The sequence below is a fragment of the Bubalus bubalis genome, chromosome X (genome assembly GCF_019923935.1).
Source record: "Bubalus bubalis isolate 160015118507 breed Murrah chromosome X, NDDB_SH_1, whole genome shotgun sequence".
In the NCBI taxonomy this organism is placed as follows: Eukaryota; Metazoa; Chordata; class Mammalia; order Artiodactyla; family Bovidae; genus Bubalus; species Bubalus bubalis.
The window spans coordinates 9923522-9950438 of record NC_059181.1 but is presented as its reverse complement, the minus strand read 5'-3'; the positions used below and the strand labels follow the sequence as shown (position 1 = coordinate 9950438).

The following is a 26917-nucleotide window of genomic DNA, read 5'->3' as shown; positions in this document are numbered from 1 at the left end:
CACATTTCAGCACTAAATGTAGACTCTGAGTAATTTAGATGTTAGAAAGCATGGCTGAAGGGTGAGACAGAGGCTGAGAATTTGCAAACCAGATAATTTAAAAGCCTTGCTCGACACTCTCAAGCAGCACTGGGTGCTTTGAAATGTACTTAGGCTACAGGACTCAGTTTTCCCTTCTTTTTTCTAGGGATTATCCTACTCCCTATTTTGTCCAAATTAGCCATCAGAGTTTCTATTATTTGAAAGCCTGCCTAAACCATCTCCTCTTCCTTCAAGGGCCCGGGGAGGGAGTGTCTTGAATTTTGTCTTGTCTTTCCTTTAATCTTCTTTCTTTTCACTAAGTATCAGGGTAGTGTTCAAAGAAAAAAAAAAAAGTCACAAAAAGGGCTATTTTATAGCTAGAAATGGAACTGGAGAGAGACACATGTGGGCATCATTGGCTTCAGAGGTAAAGCAGGGGTGGGGTGAGCAACATTTATGGATTCTCTAAATTCAAATTTAGAGTACTTTCATCACATAGATAGAGACGCCCTCTTCCTCCTCTCTCTGCTGCTTCTGCGAAACACTGCCCAGTATGTACAGTATGAGACCAGAAATCAGCTTCTCTCTTTCTCTCAATTTACCAAAAGGCCCTCCATATGACAAAGAGAATGATAATTAAAGTACAGTATAGACATCTCTTGTGCTCTGATGAAACACAACCCACACACAAATACAGACGTTTTTCCTATGTTCGTCCCAAGGGCTTCATCACATCACTGACTCTAGCATGTGAGCAGAGACCATAAATAAGGAGATGTTTGTTGTTCCATGACACAAAAGCAAAAATCAGGCACAGAACTTAAAACTTCCATCTACTTTAATCTGGTTCTTAAATCTTTATCTGGCCTGCTGCTGCTGCTGCTGCTAAGTCGCTTCAGTCGTGTCCGACTCTGTGCGACCCCATAGATGGCAGCCCACCAGGCGCCCCCGTCCCTGGGATTCTCCAGGCAAGAACACTGGAGTGGGTTGCCATTTCCTTCTCCAATGCAAGAAGGTGAAAAGAGAAAGTGAAGTCGCTCAGTCGTGTCCGACCCTCAGCGACCCCACAGTATCTCACAAAGTCTTGAGACTTGGTGTCAAGACAATAGGACAGAGAACAAAGTTAGAGGACAAATGCCTTCATCCCTAACCCTACAAGTCACATCCTAAAACCGACCCAAGGAACAAGCCCTGATTCTATCCACTGCTCTTATATGTCCAGATGGCTGTCTTGAAATTCCTTTAACAGAAAAGTCTCTCCTATTCAGTCTTGCCTCAGAGCATTTGTGGACTAAATTCACTAGCCTTCCCCTTGATCTTAATTCAGCTATTGAGACAATCCAAACCTCTTTATATTTCTATTAGTTTTTGCTTACTCCATTGTCTGTTTTCCCAATTTTTATTTATAATCTCATTTGTATTCTTTTTGTAGCACCTCAAAAAGCCACACCAAAAATTTGCTTTAGAAATCTGTTTTTCTCAGCCATTGCTCAGGAAAAAAACACAATCAAATTCTTCCCTCACTACTGGTTGAAAAGTCAAAATATAACATCTGTTTTTATAAACAATACTTTCACCTCATAATTCAGTCAGTTCAGTTCAGTTCAGTCACTCAGTCATGTCCAGTTCTTTGTGACCCCATGGACTACAGCATGCCAGGCTTCCCTGTCCATCACCAACTCCTGGAGCTTGCTCAAATTCATGTCCATCAAGTCAGTGAAGCCATCCAACCATCTCATCCTCTGTCATCGCCTTTTCCTCCTGCCTTCAATCTTTTCCAGCATCAGAGTCTTTTCAAATGAGTGAGTTCTTCGCATCAGGTGGCCAAAGTATTGGAGCTTCAGCTTCAGCATCAGTCCTTCCAATGAATATTCAGGACTGATCTCCTTTAGGATGGACTGGTTGGAGCTCCTTGCAGTCCAAGGGACTCTCAAGAGTGTTCTCCAACACCACAATTCAAAAGAATCAGTTCTTCAGCTCTCAGCTTTCTTTATAGTCCAACTCTCACATCCATAAATGACTACTGGAAAAATCATAGCTTTGACTAGACAGACCTTTGTCGGCAAAGTAATAAAGATTTTGGGGATTTTAAGTGACCAAAACCCAGTTCAAATTTACTTAAGCACAAGAAGGGGGAACTCAGGGGCTTATTTTATTGACAAGTCTGAGTAATCTGGCAGGAGTCCAGAAAAAGAGCCTCATTCCATTTTCTGAGATCAAATCCTATATGCTTGGTCTTACTATTAGGAAGAAATACATATTTTCAACAGCCAGCCAAAGTCCCAAGGAAGGTAATGGCGATAGGCAGGCACAGGTTGTCCATGATCGCTATACGCTCGACAATAGCCCATCACTCTGGATTTCCTCACTGGGTCCCAGCAAAGCAGTTGAGTTTTGGGTCAGAAGAACCCTGCTGCCAAAAGGACAGCAAATTCAAAGACATCGGTTCTGATTTCCTGTGGAACACGCTTTACTCCCACCAGCTTGCTTTTAGGAGGTACAAGAAGATCCTGCCACTTTGGCAACTGGAGTCTAGGAATGAACTCATTTTGCACACCAGTGAGACCTGGGGGACACTTGAAACACAAAATGTACAAAGACCGTAACCTTCTGAAAACAATGCCTTCTCCTTTGTTCTCTAACCTGGAGGAGAAATTAGCCATGAAGATTTCAGACAAAATAAAAATGGTCATGTGCAAGCCTCCAGGAACTTGCAGTTCTTCCAGGTTAAGAGAAAGGAACTCACACAAGATTATTTAGAGTGAGGTTTGATGATGGTGGCAGCTATTAATTTAATTCAAATGCTTTAAAGATTATATTAAATATACTCCAGCAACTTTCATACTTTCAGTTCTGAAATTCTAATTTCAGATTTTGTGATTTTCATTTAAACATAGAGCAACAGTGATTTTAAAATAATTATCCCTGAAAGTGATGTCACTCAGTTGTGTCCAACTCTTTGTGACCCCATGGACTGTAGCCTACCAGGCTCCTCTGTCCATGGGATTTTCCAGGCAAGAATACTGGAGTGGGTTGCCATTTCCTTCTCCAGGAGATCTTCCCAACCCAGGGATTGAACCCGGGTCTCTCGCATTGTAGGCAGATGCTTTACCATCTGAGCCAGGGAAGTCCATTATCCCTGAAGTTTTATTAAAAATAATGCAGCTATAAGTAAAGAGCATTACTTTCAAGACCTCAATTTGAAATGAAATGCAGAATTTCTAGATTTTAATGCATCATAAGCCACCAATTTCATAAAATTGCATCCACTTATCAAAGCTTATATCACCCCATGGAAGCAGCCCTTTGAAAAGGGATAAGGTATTTGATTCTCTAACGTCTCCATTTAGCCAATTATAGGCAGGTTTTCATATATCATTCCCTTAAAAATATTATAAAAGCACTTTCTACCATGGTTCTAGCATGGTTGAAAAATGTTAAAGGTATTAATTTCATTGAACTACAGGAAAATTTTAGATCAGAAAATGACAAGAAGATGTTTTTAAAACGAAACATTTTCCTTGTGCTTAATGTGGACTCAATTGCATTGACACAGCTAAAATTTTGACAAAAGAGATAATCTCTGTCTTTAGGAAAAGTTTCACATAAAATGAAGATAATTATTGTAGGGATGGAAGATAGTTTTCACTCCAAGTGAGATGTACATATTACTTATCAAGCTATATACAGAAATATGCTTGCCAGGCAATGACCATTAAATCCTCAATATTTTTATACAGTAAGAGTGGACAAACCTCTAAATTTCACCAGTTTTCACAACTTTCAAGAGTTTCAGGCCTAAAAAATTTATAAAAGGTAGGAATTAAGGAAAAGTAAAAATGCTGATTTAAATAAGAAATGTCATTATGGAAGATAAGGAAAATGAAAATAGTAATAAAATTCTTTTATTTCCTAAAAATATTGTTTCCATCCTTTCTAAACACTAGATTGATATCTGTATCTGAGAATGTCATCACCAGTCTCCAATATGACCCCCTAGTATCCCTATTCGGAGAAGGCAATAACACCCCACTCCAGTACTCCTGCCTGGAGAATCCCAGGGACGGGGGAGCCTGGTGGGCTGCCGTCTGTGGGGTCACACAGAGTCGGACACGACTGAAGTGACTTAGCAGCAGCAGTATCCCTATTCCCTGGTTTATGCCCATGTACATAGTCCCCTACCACAATGAATAAATAAGGCAGACTGTATAATCAACAAGATATTACAGAAGAGATGGCATATGACCTTGAAAGTCTGGGTCATAAAGACATTGAAGATTTTGTCCTCCTTTCTCTTGGACCACTCACTCTGGGGTAAGCCAGTTTCCATGCCATCATGACACTCAAGCAGCAACTGGAGAGGCCTATATGACAAGAAACTGAGAACTCCTGCCAATATAGTCAGATGAGTGGGCCATCTTGGAAGTGAATCTTCCAGCCACTCTGAAACTCTCAAATGACTGCAGTCCTAGCTAACATCTTTTTATTTATTTATTTTTGTCTGTGCTGGGTCTTCATTGCTGCATGCAGGCTTTCTCTACTTGCAGAGAGGAGGGGCTACTCTCTAGATGCATTGCACAGGCTTCTCACTGTACTGGTTTCTCTTGCTGCAGAGCATGGGCTCTAGGCACACGGGTTTCAGTAGTTGCGGCACAGGGGCTCATTAGTTGTGGCTCATGGGCTCTAGAGTGCAGGCTCAGTTGTTGTGGCACGGGAGCTTGCTCTGTGGCATGTGGAATCTCCCTAGACAAGGGATTGAACCTATGTCCCTTGTATTGGCAGGTGGATTCTTATCCACTGTGCTACCAGGGAAGTCTCCTACCTGACATCTTGACTGAAACCTTATGAGAGGTCCTGAGTCAGAACTACACAGTTAAGATGCTCTCAAATTTTCAACACATAGTAACCATGAGATAATAAATATTTGTTGTTTTAATCCACTAGGTTTTAGAGTAATTTATTATGCATAATAGAAAATGAATACAGAGAACTTCGATATAATTTAGGTCTATAAATATTATAGAAGTCTTTTGCTAAAATCAATTGATAAATTGTTAACTTGATGGATGATACTCTTTCTGTCCAAGGATCTTTGATGATTGTCACATAGGGCTGTGACTTGTGATAGTTTGTCTAATAATAATCACAAACTCAAAGAACAATAAGACTATTTGATAATCCTTTACAGAACATTCAAATTATTTTATTACTACAAATAACATTAAAGGGACATTTCCAGACAGGCTAAGAATTCCTAATTCTAGAAGATAATACTGAAAATGTTTATTTTCTGTTTGTGCAAGAAATATCATTTTCTGAGAATTGTCTGGAAAAGACTTCATTACTTGGTGGTGGTGGCAGGAGCACTGTCACTAAAGATTTAATATTTGGAAATGCCAAAATTGTTTTCATTTTCTCTGATTTTCATGAATTCAATCAGAAGAGACTAAGAAAAACACTTAAATCCTAGCATAGACTTCAAAGCCCTAAGATAATCATGGCACTGTAGCAAGTAAGAAAGATAAATATAAAACATACTCTCAATGAATAGGTTAAGCAGAGGGGATTTTTTTAAGGAAGTGAAATTATTCTATGTGATACTGTAATGGTGGATACGTGTCACTATACATTCGTTAAAATCCACAGACTATACAACATCAAGAGTGACACCTAATGCAAACTATGGACTTCGGTGATAATGATGTGTTAATGTTGGTTCACTGATTTAAAAAAATGTACCACTCTGGAGGCGGATGCTGATGGTAGGAGAGGCTGTGGGAATGGAGGGAGGGGTTAAATGGGAACTTCTCTGTACTTGATGTTCGATTTCACTCTGAAGCTACAACTGAACCTACAAGTGCTCTAAAAATGAAGTCTACTAATAAGAGGAGAAAAACAGTTTCTGCCATCTAGGAATTTTTATCACTTGTTTAACAAATAGTTGCCTGGGTTTCCTTTTTCTATTCTTTTACATTCCATCTTTCCATGTCTTTATGCTTTATATGTCTTATAAATGGCACATAGTTTGGATTTGGGGTTTTATTTAATCTAGGAAGCTCTACACTTAATGAGGAATGTTGAACCATTTATACTTATGATTACTACAGATATATGTGGATTTTTCATTATTTTGAGTGTTCTAGCTACTTCAATTTTTCTTTTCTTCTTTTTTTTTCCTTTCACTTCTTTTTTCCCCTCTTTTTTTATTTTCCATTTACTTGGAAAATATACATCTTATTTCAATTATTTTAGTAGAAAGATTTAATATACCTACCTGACTTTAATATTTTGAGTGTAATCACACGATTAGACTCCTCCTGATAATGCAAAGTACTCAGAATTCTGTAACTCAAGATATATATCCCTAGTGCTCCATGAAAGGTCATATAATATTTAATTCTATTTTATTTATACTTTATACCACTTTATGCCCCCTTCCACTGTCATAATTGCTCTTATTATTATGGGGTTATTTTCAGACAGTCATTGGATCTTTAAAATTACCAACCTGTTTGCCAATTTCCTTGCTCAATGTGACTTCTTTCTAGGTTTGATTTCCTTCTTACAGAAGTGCATCTTTTAATTTTTTTTTAATTTTAAATTTATTTACTTTTTAATGGAAGGATAATCATTTTATAGTATTGTGTTGGCTTCTGCCAAACATCAGCATGAATCACATATAGCATCTTTTAATATTAAGGGTTTGTAAATGGTCAAGTCTTTCAGATTTTGTTGGGAAAAAATCTTTATTTCACTTTAGTCTCAATAGATAGTAGCATGATTTTTTAAATTTTCCTGCTAGTCATTTGATTGTTCTTCCTTTGTCTATGTTATCTGACTTTTAATTCCCCCCATCCTTTAAATTTTCTCCTTCCAAATTTCACATTAGCGTATGTTGAGCATTCTTACTCTCCTTCACTTTCCTTTAACCTGTATTTCACAATTTCTCTTCTTTTTATGTATATAAGCTAAATTCTGGTGAAATATTTAAATCTATGTTCTAATTCCCTATTTCTTTAATTATGTCTTATCATAATGACTCAACTTGGCTCAGCTATGACTAGCATTTATACAGTGAAATTATTGATAGTGGGAAAATGAGTGTTTATGAAACGTTCATTTGTGTGGTGGGGGTGAAGAGATCTGAAAGAGCTAAGTCTTGACTTAGGATACTGAAAAAATAATTAGATAATTCCTACAAGTTAAAAAAGAACAGACATCAAAAAAATTAAGAAGATGAAAAGTTACCTTTAAAGAAGGAAAAGGAGTAAAATAGAGGCTGGGGACTGATACTTAGTCATAATAAGTCTTGGGAATAGCAAGGAGAGATAAGAAAGATAAGAGAGATAAGAAAGCCTTCCTCAGTGATCAATGCAAAGAAACAGAGGAAGACTAGAGATCTCTTCAAGAAAATTAGAGATACCAAGGGAACATTTCATGCAAAGATGGGTTCAATAAAGGACAGAAATGGTATGGACCTAACAGAAGCAGAAGATATTAAGAAGAGGTGGCAACAATACACAGAAGAACTATACAAAAAAGATCTTCATGACCCAGATAATCACAATGGTGTGATCACTCACCTAGAGCCAGACATCCTAGACTCTGAAGTCAGGTGGACCTTAGGAAGTATCACTACAAACAAAGCTAGTGGAAGTGATGGAATTCCAGTTGAGCTATTTCAAATCCTAAAAGATGATGCTGTGAAAGTGCTGCTGCACTCAATATGCCAGCAATTTTGGAAAACTCAGCAGTGGTCACAGGACTGGAAATGGTCAGTTTTCATTCCAATCCCAAAGAAAGGCAGTGCCAAAGAACACTCAAACTACCTCACAATTGCACTCATCTTACACGCTTGAGAGGTAATGCTCAAAATTCTCCAAGCCAGGCTTCAGCAATACGTGAACCATGAACTTCCAGATGTTTAAGCTTGATTTAAAAAAGGCAGAGGAACCAGAGATCAAATTGCCAACATACGTTCGATCATCGAAAAAGCAAGAGAGTTCCAGGAAAACATCTATTTCTGCTTTATTGACTATGCCAAAGCCTTTGACTGTGTGGATCACAACAAACTGTGGAAAATTCTGAAAGAGATGGGAATATCAGACCACCTGACCAGCCTCCTGAGAAATCTGTATGCAGGTCAAGAAGCAACAGTTAGAATTGGACATGGAACAACAGACTGGAAAGGAGTACCTCAAGGCTGTATATTGTCACCCTGCTTATTTAACTTATATATAGAGTACATCATGAGAAATGCTGGACTGGAAGAAGCACAAGCTGGAATCAAGACTGCCGGGAGAAATATCAATAACCTCAGATATGGAGATGACACCACCCTTATGGCAGAAAGTGAAGACGAGCTAAAGAGCCTCTTGATGAAAGTGAAAGAGGAGAGTGAAAAAGTTGGCTTAATAGTCAACATTCAGAAAACTAAAATCATGGCATCTGGTCCCATCACTTCATGGCAAGTAAATGGGGAAACAATGGAAACAGTGGCTGACTTTACTTTCCTGGGCTCCAAAATCACTGCAGATGCTGACTGCAACCATGAAATTAAAAGACCCTTGCTCCTTGGAAGAAAAGCTATGACCAACCTAGACACCATATTAAAAAGCAGAGACATTACTTTGCCAAAAAAGATTCGTCTAGTCAAGGCTATGGTTTTTCCAGTGGTCATGTATGGATGTGAGAGTTGGACTATAAAGAAAGCTGAGTGCCAAAGAATGGATGCTTTTGAACTGTGGTGTTGGAGAAGACTCTTGAGACCCCCTTGGACTGCAAGGAGATCCAACCAGTCCATCCTAAAGGAAATCAGTCCTGAATATTCATTGGAAGGACTGATGTTGAAGCTGAAACTCTAATACTTTGGCCACCTGATGCAAAGAACTGACTCACTGGAAAAGACTCTGATGCTGGGAAAGATTGAAGGCAGGAGGAGAAGGGGATGACAGTGGGTGAGGTGGTTGGGTGGCATCACCAACTCAATGGACATGACCTTGAGTAAACTCCAGGAGTTGGTGATGGACAGGGGAGCCTGGTGTGCTGCCGTCCATGGGGTTGCAAAGAGTCAGACTCGACTGAGCAACTGAACTGAACTGAAGTCTTGGGAAGTATTCAACGCTTTAAATTATACACAAGAATAACAGACAAAAAAAATTTTTTTTTCAAAAGTGGCTGAATGGAAATGAAACTTTTGAGAAGAGTAGTGCATATTTAAATATCAAGTAAGAGGAATGAATAGGTGGAGTACAGAGTATTTTTAGAAAATGAAACTATTCTTTATGATACTATAATGGAAGATACATGTCATTATACATTTGTCCAAATCCATAGACTGTACCACACGAAGAGTGAACCCTAATGTAAACTATGGACTTTGGGTGATTGTAACATGTCGATGTAGGTTCATCAGTTGTAACAAATGCACCACTCTGGTAGAGGTGTTGATAATGGGGGAGGACATGCATGTTGGGGGAAGTTTTGCTGTGAACCAAACACTGCTGTAAAAAATAAAGTCTATTTTTTTAAAAAATCAAATAAGAATTAGCATGTTACCCTAATTGCAATTTGAAAGTATAATAGCAAGGTAAAATGACATCCTCTAAGTATCTGCAGTCAATTCTGAATCTTTGCTAACTATGAATCTTTTACCATTAATTTTCCATGTTGAAATTTGTAAAAAAGAAACCCCTAATGTACCTTTGTTTCTATATCCCATGCTGTAATTTATAAAGTTTGCAAAATATAGAAGTACCAGTGGGGAAACCTGTGTTAATAAAATGTCTTAATGTTTTTAACTGCTGTAAAATATTAAGACATTTAGAAAAATAAAAATTTTCAATAACTGGTACAGTAGTAAATCATTTGGTGACCTAACAAATTTGGAGAAACTCGTCCACCATTAAATTTTTCTGTTTACTTGACTGAGCACACACACACACCTACCTGGTTAAGAAAACAACTTTCTGTCCAAAGTGGCTCACAGAGAAACAGCAAGGTGGTGAACTCTGATAAAGTACATGTTACAGTGTTTCTATTTACTCAGTAGAGATTTGCTAATAGAAAATTGGTTTGGTTATAAGATAAATCAGTTTTGAAGATCTAATATACACCTTGCTGGTTATAGTTAACAATACTTTACGATATACTTGAAATTTATTAAGAGAGTAGATCTTAAATATTCTCACACATACACATGTACTGGTAACTATGCAAGATGATGGATGTGTTAACTAACCTCGTTTCATAGCATATACATATGTCAAATTATGTTGTACACTTTAAACTTAGCGTTATTTGTCAATTTTATCCCAATAAAGCTGGAAAAGAAATAAAACACAAATTGGACTCCCTCCCCCAAAATGAAGGAAAAACTCTATTTTTGGGGAAAAAAGAGAAGTGAAAGAATTCAAACCAGCACTGTCCAAAGGAATGTAACACAAGCCATATGTGTAATTTTAATGTTTTCAGCAGCCATATTAAAAAGTGACAAGGAACAGGTGAATATTTTATTTAATCCAATACATCCTAAAAATCATCATTTCAACATGTAATCAATATAAAAATATTAATGACAGATTTTACATTCTTTTTTGTACTAATTCTTCAAAATCTGGTGCATACTTTACATTTATAGCACATCTCAGTTTGCACTAGCCAGATTTCAAGTGTTCAAAAGCCACACATGCTAGCATCTACTATCTTCAATAGCATAGGTATAAACTCCCACCTTTTCATGTTCAAACAAGACTCAAAATTGCAGAAAGAGAATTTACTACAAAAAAGGGCAGAAAAGCAGGAAAGACTGATCAGAGGTGCCTATGTTAGCATTTCAGACAACAGGGCTTTCCTTTCTATTTCCAAAAGTCCCCTTGATCAGGATTGATCTAGAGCAGGGTCAGCAAATTTCTTCTGTAAAGGGCCAGACAGTAAATATTTTAGACTTTGCAGGTCACATGATCTCTGTTGCAACTACTCTACTCTGCTGTTGCAACAAGAAAGCAGCCATAGACAACACATTAAACAAATGGGCATGGTTGTATTTCAACAAAGCTTTATTATGGGCACTGAAATTTGAATTTCAAATCATTTTCATGTTGTGAAATTTTTGTTTCAAACGTTTAAAAATATAAAAAACATTCTTACCTCGTGAGCCCTAGGTGATGGGCCAGACTTGGTCCACTGGCTGTAGTTTACCAACCCCTGACCTGGAGGACAGAGATTAAGAAAAGGGAGTGCTAAGAAATTGTTTTAATTACAGACATTTGTCAAAGAATGAAAACCAGTGCTTTGGAAGCTAGAAGACAGAGAATGTGAAAAGAATACAGAACTTAGTGTTCAACCATCTCTGTTTTGACATTCTACATGCTTGTACCCTAGTCACATTGATTCTTCTCTGGTCCTCAGCATCTTCTTGTCAGCTAGATGATTAATTACCATGGCAACCCCAATGAGTCCAACAATAGCTCATATACTCATACTGCATTAAATCAAAATTGGTAAAATTTTAAACAGAGTCAGAGAAAATTTACCATTTAAAATAAGAGAGGAATGGCTTTCTTGAGAAATAAATAGGATTGCAGAGATCTATAAATAGCTTTAACACTGCTATACTAATTTGGAAACAACACTTACTATAAATAAGTCAATTATCATGCATTACAATAAAGACAGATTATATGTGACAGCCCTGAAGCTTAATTCTAATTATTATTTACATGTTAAAGAAATAATAGATGCATATCTTGAAATACTCAAATTTTCAGATTCTCCACTGTAATTAGCGAAAATATGTGTAGTTGTCCAGTATTTCACATTATTTCTTATTTTCTCTTATTTTACAAATCTTCCATTAAGTAAATCCCAAGAAGGCAAACTCAGCCAAACTTTTAACCTAATGTAAAATAACTGCTTGGATATAAAACTTTAGTTGTGCTTCTTAATGAATTAGAATTCACAATTAAAGTGTAAATGGAAAAGACGATTTGTTGATCTGATTTTTCTATTAACATTAAGATGACTTTTCCCATCATGACCTACCCCAAGAATTTCAGCCAAAAAAATAGAAAGAAAGAAACCAGCAACAGAATTAGCTGTAAGTTGCAACTTGAAAGAGATGGTATGAATTGGTTTCTTCCAAACTATTCTTACCTCTATCTCTTTTCCCTTGACTTTATTTATCGTAAAGACTAAAAGGCTAACAATTTAAATTCCAGTGTTAGAGTTCACCATACCATCAGGTTCTTGCCACAAGATAAAGGCTAAAGAAATCCCTGACCAGAGTTACTTTACTTGAATAAACATAGTAGAAGCCCTTTGTTCCTCTCTCTTCTCCCTGTCTGGAACAGAGAAGTAATTCTTGGAGGCAGAGCAGCCATCTTGCAACTCTGGTGACAAAGACACTTGTTAAGAGTGGGAAAATAGGAACTAGAAAGAGTCTGGTGGCTCAGAGGTTAAAACGTCTGCCTGGAATGCGGGAGACCGCGGCTCGATCCCCGGGAAGATCCCCTGGAGAAGGAAAATGGCAACCCACTCCAGTACTCTTGCCTGGAGAATCTCATGGAGGGAGGAGCCTGGTAGGCTACAGTACATGGGGTCGCAAAGAGTCGGACATGACTGAGCGACTTCACTTCACTTTACTTCAGAAAGAGTCTGGATCCCTTGATATCATCTTTGAGCCCTGGATAATAATCTGGGAAGTCTTCCTTGGCACTTCTTATTTTGTGAGAATAGTAACATTCTTTCATACTTCAGTTCAGTTCACTTCAGCTCAGTCGCTCAGTCGTGTCCGACTCTTTGCGACCCCATGAATCGCAGCACGCCAGGCCTCCCTGTCCATCACCAACTCCCAGAGTTCACTCAGACTCATGTCCATTGAGTCAGTGATGCCATCCAGCCATCTCATCCTCTGTCATCCCCTTTTCCTCCTGCCCCCAATCCCTCCCAGCATCAGAGTCTTTTCCAATGAGTCAACCCTTCTCATGAGGTGGCCAAAGTACTGGAGCTTGGGCTTTAGCATCATTCTCTCCAAAGAACACCCAGGGCTGATCTCCATCAGAATGGACTGGTTGGATCTCCTTGCAGTCCAAGGGGGTCTCAGGAGTCTTCTCCAACAACACAGTTCAAAAGCATCAATTCTTCGGCGCTTAGCCTTCTTCACAGTCCAACTCTCACATCCATACATGACCACTGGAAAAACCATAGCCTTGACTAGACGGACCTTTGTTGGCAAAGTAATGTCTCTGCTTTTTAATATGCTGTCTAGGTTGGTCATAACTTTCCTTCCAAGGAGTAAGCGTCTTTTAACTTCATGGCTGCAATCACCATCTGCAGTGATTTTGGAGCCCCCAAAAATAAAGTCTGACACTGTTTCCACTGTTTCCCCATCTATTTCCCATGAAGTGGTGAGACCAGATGCCATGATCTTCGTTTTCTGAATGTTGAGCTTTAAGCCAACTTTTTCACTCTCCACTTTCACTTTCATCTTCACTTTCTGCCATAAGGGTGGTGTCATCTGCATATCTGAAGTTATTGATATTTCTCCTGGAAATCTTGATTCCAGCTTGTGCTTCTTCCAGCCCAGCGTGTCTCATGATGTACTCTGCATATAAGTTAAATAAGCAGGGTGACAATATACAGCCTTGATGTACTCCTTTCCCTATTTGGAACAAGGCTGTTGTTCCATGTCCAGTTCTAATTGTTGCTTCCTGACCTGCATGCAGGTTTCTCAAGAGGCAGGTCAGGTGGTCTGGTATTCCCATCTCTTTCAGAATTTTCCACAGTTTATTGTGATCCACATAGTCAAAGGCTTTGGCATAGTCAATAAAGCAGAAGTAGATGTTTTTCTTGAACTCTCTTGCTTTTTCAATGATCCAGCGGATGTTGGCAATTTGATCTCTGGTTCCTCTGCCTTTTCTAAAACCAGCTTGAACATCAGGAAGTTCACAGTTCACATATTGCTGAAGCCTGGCTTGGAGAATTTTGAGCATTACTTTACTAGCGTGTGAGATGAGTGCAATTGTGCGGTAGTTTGAGCATTCTTTGGCATTGCCTTTCTTTGGGATTGGAATGAAAACTGACCTTTTCCAGTCCTGTGGCCACTACTGCCACTCTTTCATACTTACACAGTCATTATTTGTGAGGTTTTCTAGGGTTTGGGGGGTTTTATTTTTGCAGCTAATTTTATTTGTAGCTGGTAGACAACTAAAACCAAGGCAGGATTACCTCCCATCTACTATATACCAGTGGTTCTCACACTAGAACACAGATCATAATCACCTGGAAGACTTACTAAAATTCAGATTGCTAGGGTCTAGCCCCAGAGTTTCTGATTCAGTAGGTCTTGGATGGCTCACAGGAAACTGCATTTCTAACAAGGACCAAGGTAATGCAGCTCTGGCTGCATCAGGGGCCACACTTCAAGGACCACTGGATTACACAATAGCATTTCATAACGTAACACACAACACAACACTCTATAGAATAGCATACCACAGAACATCACAGCACAGGATTGCATAATATAACATAACATACAGAATATAACAAAACATCCAACTCTCCAGGTTTCTATTTCCCTGTTGCTTTGCTTTTTAAAAAATAAATTTCTGCCCGATCTCTAGACCAAATATACTCTTTAGTAATCTTAACACCACATGTAAAATAAGTCACAACAAGATCAGCAGATGTTATAGTTCTGCTCCTGCCTGAAGCTAGAAGATAGGGAAAGAGCCGTCTAGCACTTGCCAAGCTAGACTATTTGCTGTGTCATTTCCTGGCACATAATTATGCTGCTTGCTGACAACTATTCTACCTTCTGTCCTTCCGTTAATTGTAAATGACAGTTTGGAAGCTGTTGGCTGAAAATTCTGAAAAGAGAAACATTTACAAGGAGAGGCAAGGATAAAATCATGGTCAGTTTAGACCAGGTGCTGATAAGCTAGACCTGAGAAACACTGTCAAGTTAGCACGCTGTGAAAGAGATGCCATTTCCTGTACCTTCCTCTTCCCCACTTCCACTCCTATGACCCAGAGTCTCAAAGCATGTGATTCACTCAATAATTCAAATGAGTCAGAAAGACCAGTGCTTGGAAGACTTTTGCTACCTGCTAGAATAACACATGATTGAATTTTATACTTAGGGTGAAGAGAAAAAGTTTCTATCATGTCCATATGTTGCCCTATACCCACAGTCTGCCCCCCTCCCCATAATGACTGGCTTCAAAAGCCCTCAAAAAGAGTCATGCTTTGAGAAAAGTGATTCCGCCATTTTCCAGGTCAAGTATGTGGTGTACTTTAGCTTTCACCCTCCCCGCCACTGCCCGCCCCTCTCCTGCTCAGGAACTGGTCAGAATAATCCTTCTGCCCTAGTAGCTACATGTTTTAAGCCATGCTTTGTTAACCAACTAGGAGAGATGGATGAGTCTAATTCACCGATCACTCATCCACTCCCCATTGCTTCCAGAAGCTTAGCGAGTGGGACAAAATAACTAGTGTGAGTTAAATAATCAAACCTGGTCAGGCTTCATGGAAATTCAGAATTTGGGGATCAGAGTAAAGCTCATTAGTCCTCCTAGAAATAACATCTAATACCCTGACCTTCTTTTACCTCTGCCCCACTGAGCTAAGAACTCAGGTTCCCAGAATATACTCCTATGGTCACCTACACTCCTTCAAACACTTGCAGACTTCAGCACCAGGGAATTCTGGTTTTAAACCTTCTCCAGTACTCATTTTAGCATTCCAACAAGTTTTGACTCTTTGCATTTTCCGTGAGAAGCCTGAGAATAAGAAACAGAGTATAGAGCCATCTCTCACTGTTCCTTCTTGATCTAATTTAGCTTTTCAAGTGCAGTCAAAGCTCTTAAGTTTCTCTTTAAAACAACTCGAGTTGCAGCTGTTTTCAGGTATACTTTATATAAGGTATTGTACTGAAACCACAAATTATAAGAAGCCAAGCATTAAAGGGAGGCACAAAGTATCCAAGTAGAGTGACCGTAGAGAAAAAGTCATCCTCAAATGCTGCAAGGTAGAGAGGGCCTCATAGTGGATTTGAACTTGAGGAAGGATAGAACATCACTCCAAAGAGAAACTTCTGAGAGATGTGATGCCAAGGAAGGAAGCATGAGGTAAAGTGGAAAGAACATGGGTTTGGGGGCCACACAGATCTGGATTTGAAGCCACTGCCTAGATGTGTGAGTTGAGTGAGTTACTTCCATACTATGAGGCCTCAATTTCCTTATGTGTGAAATAAGAATAATAATACTTCTCTTCAAGGACTGTCCTAAAACTACTAAAAAATTTTAAAAGGGTGTAAAATATCAACATATAGCTCAATCAATGAAGCGATAATGGTAAAATCTCGAGTGTGGGCTTAAACATGAGGTATACCTGGTAGGACCAGTTTGGCTGGGGTGAATGCTTTCCAGAAAGGACTCAGGGGGACATTAAAAGAAAAAAATTTGAATCAGTAAATAAATGCAGATTTCAGCTGTCCTTGAATTGCACCAGGCTACAGAGTTCAAACTTGACTCTGGAGACAATATAAATATGAGATCTATCAAGGATTTTTTAGGAAGGGAAGTGACATGTTCATACCAGTAATTAAGACTCTTCTTGTACTGACTGGAACTGAGGAGATTAGATGTTATTCTCAAGTGGATTAATTTCTCTTTCATGCCAAACTTGTGTTCTACTCCAGCAAAGTATGTGGGTCACTGTGGCTCTACTAGTTAGGCTAAGCTAAGTAACAAATTAACTCCCAATCTCAGTGGCCTGACCCAACAAAGATATATTTTTTCTCAGACTTCATACCCAGCACCAGTTTATGGGACTCTGCTCCATATAGTAACTCAAGAATCAAAGCTGATGGAGGTGCCACCATCTTGTCACACCATGATCTCAACACAAGATTTCTAGGGCTACTGCAAGAAGGGAAGAAACAGTTGAGAGGCGACACAGAGACCTTATGGCCAGGTGTGAAAGTGGCACATTTCACTGCTGCCCATATTCTGTTGGTCATAACTCAATCTCAACCTAACTGCCCAGGTGGCTGGGAAACACAGAGGAACACATGCAATGTTAGGCAAGCAGCTCTCTGCCACCAGGGAGCCACAGGGCGTCATCCCTTCCTTTTATACTCTTCCCTTATGCAATTGCAGGCCCACCACCCTAAAGGCTCCTTAGAGGCTGTAGCATGTGAGGCCTTCCTCAAAGTTCTCTTTAAGTCACTAAGTTGAGCTCCATTCCACAGGTGCAGTTCAATGTACTGAGCTACTGAGGGTACAAAACAGACAGATCGAGAAAACTTAAGGATAAATGAATATATTTCAGATGTGTCTGCTCTTCAGAGCTGGCAAAGTATGCATAAAAGCTGAGTAAACTGGAAGGCCAATGTTGTAGTTCTAAAACAAATTCACTGTAAAGATTCCAATGCCTTTAATGCAGTGATAAAGTACAGATGTTCAGCATGTCGAGAACATAAAGAAATTATAAATGCACAGTGGAACAACACGCCAAAAGTGAGTGACTACACATGAATTATTCCAATTAATCCATAAATAAAAACATATGCCAATACAGTAGTCCCTGAAGAACAAGGAGATATATGTCATGTGTTTACAAAAATTCTAGGTGAAAGTTTGAGAACTGATGAAAGTGGGATCTTTACTAAGAACAACTCTCTTGATAAGAATGTTTGTTGCTCCTGCTACTGCTAAGTCGCTTCAGTCATGTCCGACTCTGTGCAACCCCATAGACGGCAGCCCACCAGGCTCCCCCATCCCTGGGATTCTCCAGGCAAGAACACTGGAGTGGGTTGCCATTTCCTTCCCCAATGCATGAAAGTGAAAAGTGAACGTGAAGTCGCTCAGTCGTGTCTGACTCTTCGCAACCCCATGGACCACAGCCTACCAGGCTCCTCTGTCCATGGGATTTTCCAAGCAGATAAGAATGTTTACTAAGTGCTAAAAATCTTACAGCTGCTTTGCATGGATTAGTTCATTTCATCTTCACAACAACCTATGTGTTGATGTTATCATCATTTTACAGATGAAGGAAGTAACTCATTCAAGGCCTCCTAACTAGTAAGTGGAAGATCTAAGATTCAAACCTAAGCAGTCTTTCTAGAGAAACTGAACTTCATTATTGTGTTTGGCCTCTGATACAAATGAACCATATCCGGAATTCTGCAGGCCCACTGAAACCTTCTGAGGTAACCTTAAAAACCCCATTATGCTCTCCAGCATCTGGCCCAAAAAACAGTCTTTAGATAGCATCTTTCACAAAGCTCCTCATATGGCTATTTTGCCTCTAACTGATTCGACTTGGGAGAGACTGAAAGAGGTCTGTCTAAGAGGAATCAGATTATCCTGCTAAACGTGGGCAACTAGCAACAGAAATTAAAATATCACAGACACCATGAATCAAGAGACTTGATTCATGTCCTGATTCTAGTCCTGATTCTACACTTTCCTAGCTGTGTAAACAAAGTCACAAATATTTATTGAGCATTGTTCTGGCTATCTGGGATTTCCCTGATGGTTCAGTGGGTAAAGAATCTGCCTACAGTGCACGAGACACAGGTTTGATCCCTGGGTCACAAAGATCCCTGGAGGAGGAAACGGCAACCCACTCGAGTATTCTTGCCTGGAAAATTCCATGGACAGAAGAGCCTGGCAGGCTACCATCCATGATGTTGCAAAGAGTCAGGATGACTGAGCACATGGCACTGGTGATTGACTTTTTAGTAACAAAACACCCCAAAATTTAGTCACTTCAAACAATCATTTTGTTGTATCTCATGATGTTATGAGTCAGGAATTTGGGCAGTGCTCAACTGATTCCTCTGCTCCTCATGTTATCAACTGAAATTACTCAGTGGTATTCAGCTTGTGGATGGGCCAGTCTGGAGGGCCCCAGATGGCTTTTTGCACATGTCTGGCAGTGATAGCTGTAAGGCTAGACTCTGCTGAGAATGTTGACTAGAGTTCTGTACATGGACCCTCCAACATGGTGACCTCATGATAGTCACAACTCTTATAAGTTGACTGGTTTCCCTCAAGGCAAGCATTTCAAGAGGCTTAGAAGGCTACAAGGTGTATTATTTCCTAGCCTCAGAGTTTCAGAATACCACTTCTACCACAACTTATTGATTAAGAAAGTCATTAAGTCCAGTTCTAAATGAAGGGAAGAAGAACTCAGTGGGAGGAGTCACAAAAAACAAGCCATTTTTTAAAAAACTGAAGTACAGCTGATTTACAATATTGTGCCAATCTCTGCTACATAACAAACTGACTCAGTTATATACATATATACATTCTTTTTTATATTCTTTTCCATTATGGTTTATCATAGGATATTAAATATAGTTTTGTGTGGTATACATTAGGATCTGTTGTTTATCCATTGTAAATGTAATAGTTTGCATCTACCAACCCCTGACTCCCAGCCCACCCCTTTCCCTTCCCATCCCCCTACCTCGACAAGCACAAGTCTGTTCTCTATGTCTGTGAGTCTGTTTCTGTTTTGTAGATAGGTTCATCCGTGCCATATTTCAGATCCCACATGTAAGTGATATCCTTGATATGTCTTTCTGACTTACTTCACTTAGTATGATAATCTCCTATTGTATCCATGTTGCTGCAAATGGCATTACGTCATTCTTTTTCATGGCCAAGTAGTATTCCATTGTATATATGTACCACATCTTCTTTATCTATTCCCCTCTGTTGAGGGACATTTAGGTTGTTTCCATATTTTGGCTCTTGTGAACAGTGCTGCTATGAACATTGGGGTGCATTTATCTTTTTGAATTATACTTTTGTCCAGGTATATTCCCAGGAGTGCAATTGCTGGATCATATGGTAATTCAATTTTTAGTTTTCTGAGGAACCTCCATGCTGTTTTCCATAATGGCTGCACCAATTTACATTCCCACTAACAGTGTAGGAGGAGGGTTCCCTGTTCTCCACATCCTCTCCAGCATTTGTTCTTTGTAGATTTTTTACTGATGGCCAATAGGACTAATGTGAGGTGGTACCTCATTGTAGTTTTGATTTGCATTTCTCTAATAATCTGTGATGCTGAGCATCCTGTCATGTGCCTACTGAGTCATCTATATGTTGAAAGAAGCCGTCTTGAATCTATTGCAAGCAACCACTCTATGCCAAGCACCATACTAGTCATCAGTTCAGTCGCTCAGTCATGTCCAATTCTTTGTGACCCCATGGACTGCAGCACGCCAGGCTTTCCTGTCCATCACCAACTCCTGGAGCTTGCTCAGACTCATGTCATACATACATTCATAGATATACAAGGTCCGTGTTTTCCTGGGTTATATGTGTGCTTTTCAATATAAAATGAAAAATTTTTATTATGAGATTGTATATTTTCTTTGATTGTTCATTTAAGATAGAACTTCCTCTTGATTCTCCAGGAGAATAAACTGGTCCAATAAAGAACCAGATAGTAAATATTTTGGTTTTGCAAGTCATACAATCTCTGTTGCAGCTACTCAACTCTACTGTTCATAACCCCAAACAGCTATACACCACATGTAAATACGTGAGCATGTGTGCATACTCAGTCATGTCCAACTCTTTGCAACCTCATGATCTGTAGCCTGCCAGGCTCCTCTGCCCATGGTATTCTCCAGGCAAGAATACTGGAGTGGGTTGCCATTTCCACCTCCATGGGAGCTTCCCAACTCAGTGATCAAACCTGCGTCTCCTGCATCTCCTGCACTGGCAGGCAGACTCTTTACCACTGAGCCACCTAGGAAGCAAGTGAGAATGACTGAGTTCCAATAAAAGTTTATTTACAAAACCAGGCATTGGTCTTGATTTGGCTTGCAGAACATAGATTACCAACGCCTGGTCTAGTAGATAATAGATGCTCAAATAACTATTGGTTGGATGGACAAATTTTAAAGCTTGGAAAATACTTGCATGAGCTTTCATTACTTCAAATGCCCATCTGTTCCTTTTCACACAGGATTCAAGAAACCCACTGTCATTCAGGTCAGCCCCACAGGACCTCCATGGATATCAAGGGTCTAGGCAAAAAGGGATCAGGCCATGTAACCCATAATCTAAGTCTGGAGTTGGAAAATCAGATTAAAAAAAAAAAGTTCCAAGTAGACAGATCAGATGTGGGAGATAAGCAATTCAGCTTAGTAACTCAGGAACAATGGGACAAAGTGTCAGTTTTATCAACTGGCATCATTTCTAAGATTCCATTTATGGGAGGAAATGCTGCCAATTAAATAATGAAACACCCTAGTCTATAAGATGCATCCCAATTTCAGAGGGGTTAACAAGTGGGAAAAAGTGAATGTCAAAGAACCAATGAAATATAAATTTTCTCATTCATTTGTCCACAAAACAAACAAAAGCAAAGTATCATTTATAGCACCTATAAGTCCCAAGCACTTTGCATAAATATTTCTGTGCAATCCTTACATCCATTTAGAGTGGTTCATTATTCTCTGCTTTTTACACTCCTGCCTCCCTAAATCACATGTGGTTTCTTGGATAGACCATTCTCTTCCCACTCCAGGTATTTTGCAAATGCTATTGCTTCTCCCTGGACCCGCATCCCATTCCTATAGCTCATCCTTAAACACTTTCAGGTATCAACCCTTTCGTTTCTGACTCAAGAAAACATTTTCTAAGCACAGTGCTTATGTGGCTATAGTTCAGCAAATCTAAGATGTCCTTAACTCTAAAACACACAACTATTAATATTTTCTATACCACTAAGAAAGAAAAACACAACAATTAAATCATGACCTACTATCAGGCATAATACACATCTCAGTTTCACAGATGTTAAATTGGGTGTGTGAGGGGGGATGTACGCTTGGAGATGATGAAATCTGTTAGTTCAGTACAAGTCAGTGATTTTCAAAAGGTGATGTCGCCTTCCATACTGTTTGTCTTTCAGTACAAGGGATGAAATGAAGGAAATCTTACTCACAAAAATTCCTAGGGAAGCCGCAAATGGTGGCAAGAAAGCCCCAGCTAAGAACCACTGCTTTAAATGATGGGTCTGAAGGACACCAACGGTTGTGGGAAGACCAGTCAGGAAGTAGTTACAGAAATCGGGAAGAGAGAGTCATGACATGGAGTAGTGTGTGGTTTCAGTTCAGTTCAGTTCAGTTCAGTCGCTCAGTCGTGTCCGACTCTTTGAGAACCCATGAATCGCAGCACGCCAGGACTCCCTGTCCATCACCAACTCCCAGAGTTCACTCAGACTCACGTCCATCAAGTCGGTGATGCCATCCAGCCATCTCATCCTCTGTCGTCCCCTTCTCCTCCTGCCCCCAATCCCTCCCAGCATCAGAGTCTTTTCCAATGAGTCAGCTCTTTGCATGAGGTGGCCAAAGTACTGGAGTTTCAGCTTCAGCATCAGTCCTTCCAATGAACACCCAGGACTGATAGAGAGAAAAAAAAAAGTCATAGTTGTTAACTTTCCTTATACCAACCTATCTGATAGGTACTATTAGCACCATTTAACAGATGAGGAAACTAAGGAATAGAGAGTTTGAGAAACTTGTCCCCAGTGGGAGAACCAAGACTCAAGCACAGACAGCTGGAATATATTCTTTTAGAGCCAGAAATCAATAAGACTTAGTGATGATATTAAGTGAGAGAAGGAAAAGGGGAATAAAAAGGTTATTCCAGTTTGGGGCGTAAGTAATGGTGGACAGAGGTGACATTTACTGAATGAAGAATATTGTAAGAGGAACAAATTGTGAGAGGAGAAGAGAGGGAGTCAAAAATTCCATTTTGGACAATGTTACATTTGAGGTGCCTATAAGACATTCAATAGAGGGATCAAATAAGCAGTTGGTATGGCTCAGAACTATTCTGAGTAAAAATTCTAGAGTTGTCCCCATTTAAAGTTTTAGTTCTAGTTGTGGATAAAATCATTTACACAGAATGGAGAATGAGAAGGAAAATTGTATAACTTTCCAACTGCTTTATCTGCTTCCTTTGGCTTTTTTCTCCTCTCCTGAAAAACTATCTGGCTGACTAGCAACTCTTTTAAGGAGATGTACAGAGGATGATATGGTTGGATGGCATCACCGACTCAATGGACATGAGTTTGAGCAAACTCTGGGAGAGTGGAGGACAGGGAAGTCTGGCATCCTGCAGTCCATGGGGTTGCAAAGAGTCGGACATGACTCAATGACTGAACAACAAACAACAACAAAGGCCAAGTTCGGCTTTTCATCCATTCCATGCTGTTCCATTATTCAACACATCACCATTATTTGGAATCTTCTTTCCAGGAGATGGGTAACTCAAAGAGGTCTATAGTGCAGACCATAAACAGTTCTCAAAATCTCAGATTGGTTAAGAAGAGGTAGCATAATTAGTGAATACGAGTTCCATCTCTGATGTAACAATGCAAGGGTTTGAATCCCAGATCCACAATGTATCACCACATGAATGTGGGGAAGTTACCTAAGCTCTCAAAACCCTACTTTCCTCATCTGTAAAAAGGGCTTGATAATAGGTCCTGAGCTCGCCAGCTTATTTTGAGAGAAAATTCATTCACGGCACATATAGCAGGGTGCCTTGCCCATAGTAACTGCTAAATAAATATTAGCTGTTCTTATTAATTCAGATGAACCATAGTAAGTGGGTCATGTTGCTTGTAAAATTTCTTTTAAGCAAAGTCAGTTCTAAACACTGACAGATTAAAAAAAAGAATGACAGTTCTTCAGCATAATTAGGCAGAGAAACACTAAAAGAAGGTGAATTTCTGCAGCATTCTCACGCTCATGTGATAAGATACTGTCAGGAGACCTGAAAGAGCTCTCTGCCCCATCCTCACACTTCATATTTCCTGATGCATAAAATCCCATTTGCACAGGACAATGCCTTCTGCTCCTGTGTTCAGGGATTTGGAGAGAAGTAAGTCAGTAAATGTGTTGAGCTATTTCAAATCCTGAAAGATGATGCTGTGAAATGCTGCACTCAATATGCCAGCGAATTTGGAAAACTCAGCAGTGGCCACAGGACTGGAAAAGGTCAGTTTTCATTCCAATCCCAAAGAAAGGCAATGCCAAAGAATGCTCAAACTACCGCACAGTTGCACTCATTTCAGATCAGATCAGATCAGTCGCTCAGTCATGTCCGACTCTTTGCGACCCCATGAATCACAGCACGCCAGGCCTCCCTGTCCATCACCAACTCCCGGAGTCCACTCAGACTCATGTCCATCGAGTCGGTGATGCCATCCAGCCATCTCATCCTCTGTCGTCCCCTTCTCCTCCTGCCCCCAATCCCTCCCAGCATCAGAGTCTTTTCCAATGAGTCAACTCTTCGCATGAGGTGGCCAAAGTACTGGCGATTCAGCTTTAGCATCATTCCTTCCAAAGAAATCCCAGGGCTGATCTCCTTCAGAATGGACTGGTTGGATCTCCTTGCAGTCCAAGGGACTCTCAAGAGTCTTCTCCAACACCACAGTTCAAAAGCATCAATTCTTCAGCGCTCAGCCTTCTTCACAGTCCAAATCTCACATCCATAAATGACCACAGGAAAAACCATAGACTTGAATAGATGAACCTTTGTTGGCAAAGTAATGCTTCTGCTTTTCAATATGCTATTTAGGTTGGTCATAACTTTCCTTCCAAGGAGTAAGCGTCTTTTAATTTCATGGCTGCAGTCACCATCTTCAGTGATTTTGGAGCCCAGAAAAATAAAGCCTGACACTGTTTCCACTGTTTCCCCATCTATTTCCCATGAAGTGGTGGGACCGGATGCCATGATCTTTGTTTTCTGAATGTTGAGCTTTAAGCCAACTTTTTCACTCTCCACTTTCACTTTCATCAAGAGGCTTTTGAGTTCCTCTTCACTTTCTACCATAAGGGTGGTGTCATCTGCATATCTGAAGTTATTGATATTTCTCCTGGCAATCTTGATTCCAGCTTGTGTTTCTTCCAGCCCAGCATTTCTCATGATGTACTCTGCATGTAAGTTAAATAAGCAGGGTGACAATATACAGCCTTGATGAACTCCTTTTCCTATTTGGAACCAGTCTGTTGTTCCATGTCCAGTTATAACTGTTGCTTCCTGACCTGCATACAAATTTCTCAAGAGGCAGATCAGGTGGTCTGGTATTTCCATCTCTTGAAGAATTTTCCGCACTCATCTCACACGCTACTAAAGTAATGCTCAAAATTCTCCAAGCCAGGCTTCAGCAATACGTGAACCGTGAACTTCCAGATGTTCAAGCTGGTTTTAGAAAAGGCAGAGGAACCAGAGAGCAAATTGCCAACATCCACTGGATCATGGAAAAAGCAAGAGAGTTCCAGAAAAACATCTATTTCTGCTTTATTGACTATGCCAAAGCCTTTGACTATGTGGATCACAATAAACTGTGGAAAATTCTGAAAGAGATGGGAATACCAGACCACCTGACCTGCCTCTTGAGAAACCTATATGCAGGTCAAGAAGCAACAGTTAGAACTGGACATGGAACAACAGGCTGGTTCCAAATAGGAAAAAGAGTACATCAAGGCTGTATATTGTCACCCTGCTTATTTAACTTACATGCAGAGTACATCATGAGAAATGCTGGGCTGGAAGAAACACAAGCTGGAATCAAGATTGCCAGGAGAAATATCAATAACTTCAGATATGCAGATGACACCACCCTTATGGCAGAAAGTGAAGAGGAACTCAAAAGCCTCTTGATGAAAGTGAAAGTGGAGAGTGAAAAAGTTGGCCTACAGCTCAAATTCAGAAAACTAAGAGCATGGCCTCTGGTCCCATCACTTTATGGGAAATAGATGGGGAAACAGTAGCTGACTTTACTTTTCTGGGCTCCAAAATCACTGAAGATGGTGACTGCAGTCATGAAATTAAAAGACACTTACTCCTTGGAAGGAAAGTTATGACCAACCTAGATAGCATATTCAAAATCAGAGACATTACTTTGCCAACAAAGGTCCGTCTAGTCAAGGCTATGGTTTTTCCAGTGGTCATGTATGGATGTGAGAGTTGGACTGTAAAGAAAGCTGAGCGCTGAAGAATTGATGCTTTTGAACTGTGGTGTTGGAGAAGACTCTTGAGAGTCCCTTGGACTGCAAGGAGATCCAACCAGTCCATCCTAAAGATCAGTCCTGGGTGTTCATTGGAAGGACTGATGCTAAAGCTGAAACTCCAATACTTTGGCCACTTCATGTGAACAGTTGACTCATTGGAAAAGACCCTGATGCTGGGAGGGATTGGGGGCAGGAGGAGAAGGGGATGACAGAGGATGAGATGGCTGGATGGCATCACCGACTCTATGGACATGAGTTTGAGTAAACTCCGGGAGTTGGTGATGGACAGGGAGGCCTGGTGTGCTACGATTCATGGGGTTGCAAAGAGTCAGACACGACTGAGCGACTGAACTGAACTGAACTGAAGGCAGTTAATGTAATCTCCCTGATGGGTACAACAAAAGAAAAGAACTAGGATGCAACCCCCAGAGAACAAATCTCCACTCCTTCTCAGATCTATGGACAAGAAAAGATTTCCCTATTTTGGACAGTAAATGGACTGTTTTTTGGGGGTTGAGATGATCACAAAAACACATGCCTGGGCATTAAGGCTGGGCTATGGAAGTCCTCATTCTCACTGGGCATCAGAACCACCATGCAAGATTCTGAATGATATCTGTCATTCAGAGAGGGTTCCGCTTTCAGAGATTCTGAGGTAATTAATTGGGGAACACCCACTTTGAAGTACTGCTTAGCAGTTTCTAACACAGTAAACATATATCTGCCCTAACAGCCAAAAAATCCACTCCTGGGTATACACTCAACTGAAATGAGTGCTCATTGTCCACCAGAAGGTATGAACAAGAATGTTCACAGCAGTTTCATTCAAAGTAAAAC

The 26917-nt window shown here is 39.9% G+C and overlaps 1 long non-coding RNA gene across 2 annotated transcripts in view; it reads right to left on the bottom strand.

The window, feature by feature from the left end:
* Positions 1-26917, bottom strand: part of LOC102395959 — a 224964-nt gene that overhangs the window by 120090 nt on the left and 77957 nt on the right. Inside the window, exons 4-5 of one of the 2 annotated variants that reach the window (XR_006548571.1) lie at positions 11170-11231; positions 10577-10935 (exon numbers count right to left, since the gene is read on the bottom strand). This is a non-coding gene — a long non-coding RNA (uncharacterized LOC102395959). Of the gene's footprint in view, positions 1-10576; positions 10936-11169; positions 11232-26917 lie in introns of those variants that run through there. The other variant, XR_006548570.2, reaches the window with a different exon arrangement.